Raw genomic sequence first — 7454 nt, 5'->3', positions numbered from 1 at the left:
CACGATAAATGACGACATAATTGACGACATAATTGCGAGTTGTCACGATAATTGACATGATAATTTCGAGTTGTCGAGTTGTCACGATAAATGACGACATAATTGACGACATAATTGCGAGTTGTCATGATAAATGATGACATAATTGACGACATAATTGCGAGTTGTCACGATAATTGACATGATAATTTCGACTTGTCAAGTTGTCACGATAAATGACGACATAATTGACGACATAATTGCGAGTTGTCACGATAATTGACATGATAATTTCGACTTGTCAAGTTGTCACGATAAATGACGACATAATTGACGACATAATTGCGAGTTGTCATGATAAATGATGACATAATTGACGACATAATTGCGAGTTGTCACGATAATTGACATGATAATTTCGAGTTGTCGAGTTGTCACGATAAATGACGACATAATTGACAACATAATTGCGAGTTGTCACGATAATTGACATGATAATTTCGAGTTGTCGAGTTGTCATGATAAATGACGACATAATTGACGACATAATTGCGAGTTGTCACGATAAATGATGACATAATTGACGACATAATTGCGAGTTGTCACGATAATTGACATGATAATTTCGAGTTGTCAAGTTGTCACGATAAATGACGACATAATTGACGACATAATTGCGAGTTGTCACGATAAATGATGACATAATTGACGACATAATTGCGAGTTGTCACGATAATTGACATGATAATGTCGAGTTGTCGAGTTGTCACGATACTTGATGATATAATTGCGAGTTGTATGACGAGTTGTCATGATAATTGACGACATAAAGTCATGATAATTTTGTGTTGTCACGATAATTGACATGATAATTTCGAGTTGTCGAGTTGTCACGATACTTGACGATATAATTGCGAGTTGTATGACGAGTTGTCATGATAATTGACGACATAAAGTCATGATAATTTCGTGTTGTCACGATAATTGACATGATAATTTCGAGTTGTCGAGTTGTCACGATACTTGACGATATAATTGCGAGTTGTATGACGAGTTGTCATGATAATTGACGACATAAAGTCATGATAATTTCGTGTTGTCACGATAATTGACATGATAATTTCGAGTTGTCGAGTTGTCACGATACTTGACGATATAACTGCGAGTTGTATGACGAGTTGTCATGATAATTGACGACATAAAGTCATGATAATTTCGTGTTGTCACGATAATTGACATGATAATTTCGAGTTGTCGAGTTGTCACGATACTTGACGATATAATTGCGAGTTGTATGACGTGTTGTCATGATAATTGTCATGATAATTGCGAGTTGTATGACGTGTTGTCATGATACTTGACGACATAAAGTCATGATAATTGACGACATACGCATGATTTATACTACATCGCGAGCGATTTGTTTGACCAATGAGGTGGCGCGTTCTTCCCAACGCAAAAACCCGCTCTATCCCATTGCACGACAGATTTCACCTCTGACCTCGATCAGCTGTGTTTGCGACAGTCATGACAGTAGTGTCCAGTTGCGAAAATCGAATTATTTGCCTCATTTTAACGGCGTGCTTGGATTAGTTTGCAATAGTAATATAAGTATTCAATTCACTTAATATTTAGAGAAGCAAATGACATGATGGATTGAGGACAATTATGTCCACGGACATCGAATACACCACGAAAACATGACGAGATTTGTCCCATTCACCCGTGCATCACACATGACTGTGCATTGATCATTGCAATACCGTGCAGTGTTTTCCGTGTGTACACCGTCCTCCAGGCTGAGTTGGGTGTGTTGTCTGTACGTACACGACTCTGCAAGGTGAGTTTCTTTTATAACCATTATTTTTTTATGCAAAAGTAAAACTAAACGACACAACATTAATTTTAACTGGCAGTGAGGATTTGTTATTCTGTCGATCGGACATCCGGGCATGAACCGGCTGACAATTTATTTTAGCACTGGACTGAAACAACATTCATACGTACTCGCTATAAACAGCATGCGTGATTGGTCGATAGGCGGGCATAAACAACGTTTATGCCCGGCGTTCCGGTCATAAACAAGCCGCGCGAGTTGCGCGCGAGAACTGATGGACGCTCGCGAGTAGGATATTACGCGTCTATGTTCGCGAGCTATTTACGCAAAGCGCGAGTGATGTACACGATGTTCGCGCGCGTCCAAGCACGATGGACTAAGCAAGAAAACGTTTTCTTACAATTAGCGTTGGAGAAACTGTTAAAAAATGATAAGGAACTGGTAGTTTTTAGTTTAAAATGATGGTATTTTTAGTTTTGGAGGGAAATAACAGCAAGCAGAATGTTGCGTATGTATGAACGGGGTTCATTCATATATTTTCATGACTAAACGTTGTTTATGCCCTCGGGCTAAAGCCCTCGGGCATAAACAATCGTTTAGTCATGAAAATATATGAATGGACCCCTGATTCGCATTCACTGAACTCGGAGACAGCGTCGGAGTGTATCACAAGCTATCACACTATTGTGCCAGGTTCGACTCTCGATCTGCAAATACAAATATGCGATAAGTTGTTTTCACTCCAATGCATGTGATAAATGGATGTGACGTGGCCCCGACCGAGAGAATAGTATAGGAAAACATGATTTGTGACATGATCTGGTCCATGTGGACCAAAGGCGGTAAATTTGAAACTGAGATAGGTAAAAATATGGAGTAAAAAATAAGAAAATACATAAGAAAATAGACATCAAAAACTTTAGAACCAAGCATGCTAGACCTTTGTTTATTTCAGTAATGATAGCCTATTGTATGTATAATGTAATGATTACAGTAACTTAATTTTCAAAATGCCTCCTTTGGCCCCGATGGACCAGATTGTGTCACATTTTCACTTCATCTTCAGTCTCAATCCCAACCCACAGCAAGTGAGCATTAAACATAAAGTTTTGATCTTTGCTGAGTAGGCCTATGTACTATGTTTACAAAGTACATGTACATTGAAATCGTGTAAAAACAGAATTTTGAAAAATATTCAGGGCTTTCTCCTTAGCAAATGTTACAATATATGGCTTTAATTACAATGTCATATTGTTTTGTCTTTCCAGAAACTGGCACAGGATCTAGCAGGAAAAGGTCCATTCTGCAAGGCATATCTTCCAAAAATCTAGACTAACATGCGCTGAAGCAAAGCACCTGCAACCGAACAGCACGGCTTTCCTTAGTGAGGAGGATGTAAGTAATTTCATTTACAAAGTTGTAGCCAAATGGGTGCAGCACACCACACAAAATGCCAATACCTTATTCAGCCTGATCATGACCGAAAATAGTGTAAAATAACAAATTTTTGCGTGCTACGTCCCAATAAAGCCTTTTTAGAAGCTCAAAGACTTTAGACTTGTACTCGAGTCCAGCTCGTCCGAGTCCGAGCCGAGCCGAGTCCGAGCAAAGTCCGAGTCAAACAAAAATATGACCCTAGTCCGGACTCGGTCAGAGTCCATGCCTGGGGTGGGGCACTGAACTTTATATCTAACATGTATGTTTCTATCAGTGAAGTAGGGGCCTAAAAAGTGGGGGTTGGGGCAGTGTTCTTAGTCGGTTAATTAACCTCAATCTTACCGGTTAATTAACCGGTTAATTAACCACAGCATCATATTTAACCGGTGGTAAAATAGGTTAATTATGAATCTTGAATTATTCTGACGTTTTTAAGTTTTAACACTTTAATATCACTTCAGTGTTCACTGGAAATATTAAAATAGTATTCTTCTTCTTGCTCTCTAGTCTAGAGTGTCATGCACCACATCATAGACCATATGTGCAGACTATATCATGGTCTATATGTAAAAATCTGTGGAGGGGGGTTCTTTGAAAAAATTTGTACGGGGATGTGCCCCGCAGACTTTTGGATGCTGACTTCCTCTATACATGTACCTACTTCTAATCAGAATTTGTTTTACAATGTATATCATACATAAGCTAACACTTTTACTCCCAATACACTTTTCCCCATTACAGTAGGTCAACAGATTTATAATGCAATTCAATGTTATACATTGTAGCAGGTGAATGTGGTAATTACTGGTAATATGTTGAAAACTACCTATCCTTGAAGTCAAAACCTCATGTGTTCCTTATAATATTTTTCAATTTTTATGCCATTTTAAATGAAGAGCACACTATATTGTCCATACATGTATATAGGCCTACTAGCCTCATTTTAATGAGTAATTGCCAATTCTCTTTAAATTTCAAATCTTGTGCAAAAAGTTACTATTTTTGTCTGTTTTGTCATCATACGGTTGTAAATTCAATGATATGACATTGCTAAAGAGTGCCTACAAATTGATATGACCAAAAATTTGCAAATGTTGGCGCTTTTCCCCAAAATTGCTGAAAAGGTACCCCAAAACCGTGGCACATCCCTGTATACCTTCAACCAGGCAGAATGCCCACCACCTGAGTGAGCAGATTATACCATTTTTGCCCAGGATTGCTTCAATCAATAACTAAAAAGACAAAGTTGATAAAATTCTAATTGTATAGTCACAGACTTGCGGTATCATTGTGCATCTGTGTCAATGAGTGTAAAATTTTTAAACAGGTTGAATTGACATTATAAGTTTATATATGAAAATAATTTTTAATTTTAAAATTTTAAAATGGAATGTTTTAAAGCTAAAGGTGGACAAGAAAACTTCATCTGCTCATGTTAAATGCTTGCGCAGTGTTCTTCAGTATGATGGCATATTGAATTCCGAGCTCGGATTTATATATCTTCCAGCCATAATTAACCAATCTTACCGGTTAATTAACGTTAATTAACCGCCGTTTATAATTAACCGGTTAATTAAGAACACTGGGTTGGGGTCATTTACATTTTAAATGATGGGGTCACAGGTATTAAAAGTTCTCTAGAAACTACATGTATCAGAGAGCAGTAAATGTGGAGATGTTGGCATGTGTGTGTCACATTAGTGACATGTAACTCACAGATGTACACACAGGCCACAGGGAATAGGGAAGGGGCACCAGGCTGTGTGCAGCATTTAAATGTACATGGAGAGCAATGTATTCAATGGGGGTGAGATAAATTATAGAAAAATATTATAATGATAACAATATAAATAATAAAATAATAAAATAAATGATAATAATAATCATAATAATAGAAATTCACCCTTCAGAAATATCAAGAAGAAAATTAATGTGTTGAAATGTTTTCCCAGTTTGCCATTTTGATACCAGTATGCAAACAGCTTTACTTTTTACCACATTCATTAAAGCAGGCCTGGAATAACTACACATGTATACAAATCAGTTAGGGGTGGGGTCCATATCCCCCACTTTTAGTCTGACTTCAGTCAGGCAGTGGGGGATTATGCTGTTACCAAACAAAAGTTCAAGTATGTGGTATGCTTTGTACCTGTGATATTATATTTCAAATATCTTTTAAAACTGAACAAATGTGCAGTGAATAGTGAACACATACAAACTACACATACATGTATTCTCTCGGTCAGGGTTGTTCCATTTAGTGCACTTACCCATTTCTCACATCTGGCAAAGGGACACCCTTACGACATCCCTACTGGATTGTACAGGGCCTTTGATTTCCAGTCAATTTTCTCCGCATAGAACACATCAATGTGCATTAATTTTCCTTTTGTAATTTATTGGGAGCGTATTCCCCCGATAATAAATCAAACTTTTTAAATTATTTCACAAAGAGGTATATTTATCATATGACATGTTTTGTGATTTCCCCCATTGAGTACAACGATAAGTGTCCCCTGTGTCTGAGGGCGCAAGATGGAACAGCCAAATCTATCGCGAGCGACCAACAGTATGTAAAATACCTATGTAATAACCATACCCATACATGTACATGCATGTAAGGAGCACAAAGTTACTATACACTAGGATGAGCTGCCATGCATACTGCATGGTCCAGTGTGCACTTTTTCTCTTTTTCACTGAGTTTCATGAATTAGAAAGTTCCATGAAAGAAGTTTTAGATATTTTTATACAGTATTTATTAAAAAATTATGCATAATTATTATCAATGCTAACAAGTATGACTATGCTAATTCACAGATATTAACTTAATTAATATGGTGGATATGTAGGATACATGACAGATGACTTATTTGACAGCCCCCAATTTTAGGAAAAAGGGCAAATAAAGTGAAGTCAACAAATTTTAAATCAAATTTTAGATCTATTTTGACATTTTTAGGTATAATCAGTTCACATTTAACATGGATTTAATTGCATGGACTCGGACCGGACTCGGCTTCGAGTCTTTTTATGTCCGAGTCCGAGCCGAGTCCGAGTCCGACAAAAAGTGTACTCGAGTCCGGACTCGAACGATACATCCCTGAAAGACATACAATCTCTATGTATTGTATGATGCAACTGTAAGTTTTTTTTTGTGCCTTCCGAAGTTTTATTTTGCCCTCCTTACTAAGAAAGATGGATACGCCCATGAAACTATGCACGACAAGTAGACTTAGTAAATTACAGATTAGTGCTTTAAATGTGTCCCCGCTCTCACAGTTCGTAAACATTTTTTTGTTTAAATTTCAAAATGATTGCAAGTGACTACTTTATGACCTTTGACCTCACACCTATTGAAATAGCAAATCATGACTCTGCTACAATAATTTATCATTTTGGAAGAAAAATCTAAAAATTTAAAAAGATTGTACATTAAGGCTTTAAGGCAAACAAACAGCCTAGATACCATAATCCTGATAATAATGTGTAATAATTAATCATTGGCTATTATTTTATTTTATTTCAATTTCCAGGTGCAGCAGTACTACTGAGGATACTGGTTTTATGGCGCAATTCTTGAAAGACAAAGAGGATCATGGTTTGGAAGTCAACAGCTGGCATCTGTTATCTGGCGCATCACTCGCTAGCCCTACAATATCCGAGAACCGCTAAAACCCACTAACCGCTCCACCCGAAAGGGGAATTAGCAGTCTGGGTTTAGCAGTTCTCTGGAGATAGCCAGGTTTTCCGATATAGCATGGTTTTGGACCACCACAGTCAAAAGGCCCTATACTAGTAGGGCTATCACTCGCATGCATTGAAAACTTTCCTAAACTAACACATGCATGGTGTACTAGTAAATGTTTGCTCCAATTATCAAAACAATAAGGACCTCAACAAGTGACACTGACATGTGATGTAATCGTAATGCATAGTTCCTTACAGGCTGTAAAAAGTAGCATGGAATTATTGGACATGTTCTAGGCACTTTTCTTTGGTTTGCCTCAAATTCAGCAGTGATATCAATGTCTTTTCATGGCTGCGCCACACGAACCACCTTTTTTGCTACACAATTAACTATACGCACACAATTCAATACTGCGCCCAACAAAATATGCACCTACGTCACTACTGAACTTGAGGGGAACCAATGTATAGCCAAGGTTCCCTAGTCCAAAATACGGATCGCTAGTCCGAA

General features: G+C 37.5%; 1 long non-coding RNA gene across 1 annotated transcript; it reads left to right on the top strand.

Moving 5' to 3' along the window:
• The first annotated feature begins 1467 nt into the window (after positions 1-1467).
• LOC140167222 (uncharacterized) lies at positions 1468-6951 on the top strand. The gene is made up of 3 exons (XR_011861006.1): positions 1468-1819; positions 3085-3211; positions 6790-6951. It is a non-coding gene; the product is annotated as an uncharacterized lncRNA (long non-coding RNA).
• The last annotated feature ends 503 nt before the right edge of the window (positions 6952-7454 follow it).

The sequence above is a fragment of the Amphiura filiformis genome, chromosome 13, assembly GCF_039555335.1.
Source record: "Amphiura filiformis chromosome 13, Afil_fr2py, whole genome shotgun sequence".
Lineage (NCBI taxonomy): Eukaryota > Metazoa > Echinodermata > Ophiuroidea > Amphilepidida > Amphiuridae > Amphiura > Amphiura filiformis.
Note: the sequence above shows the minus strand (reverse complement) of the source record. Positions and strands in the feature narration are given on the sequence as shown.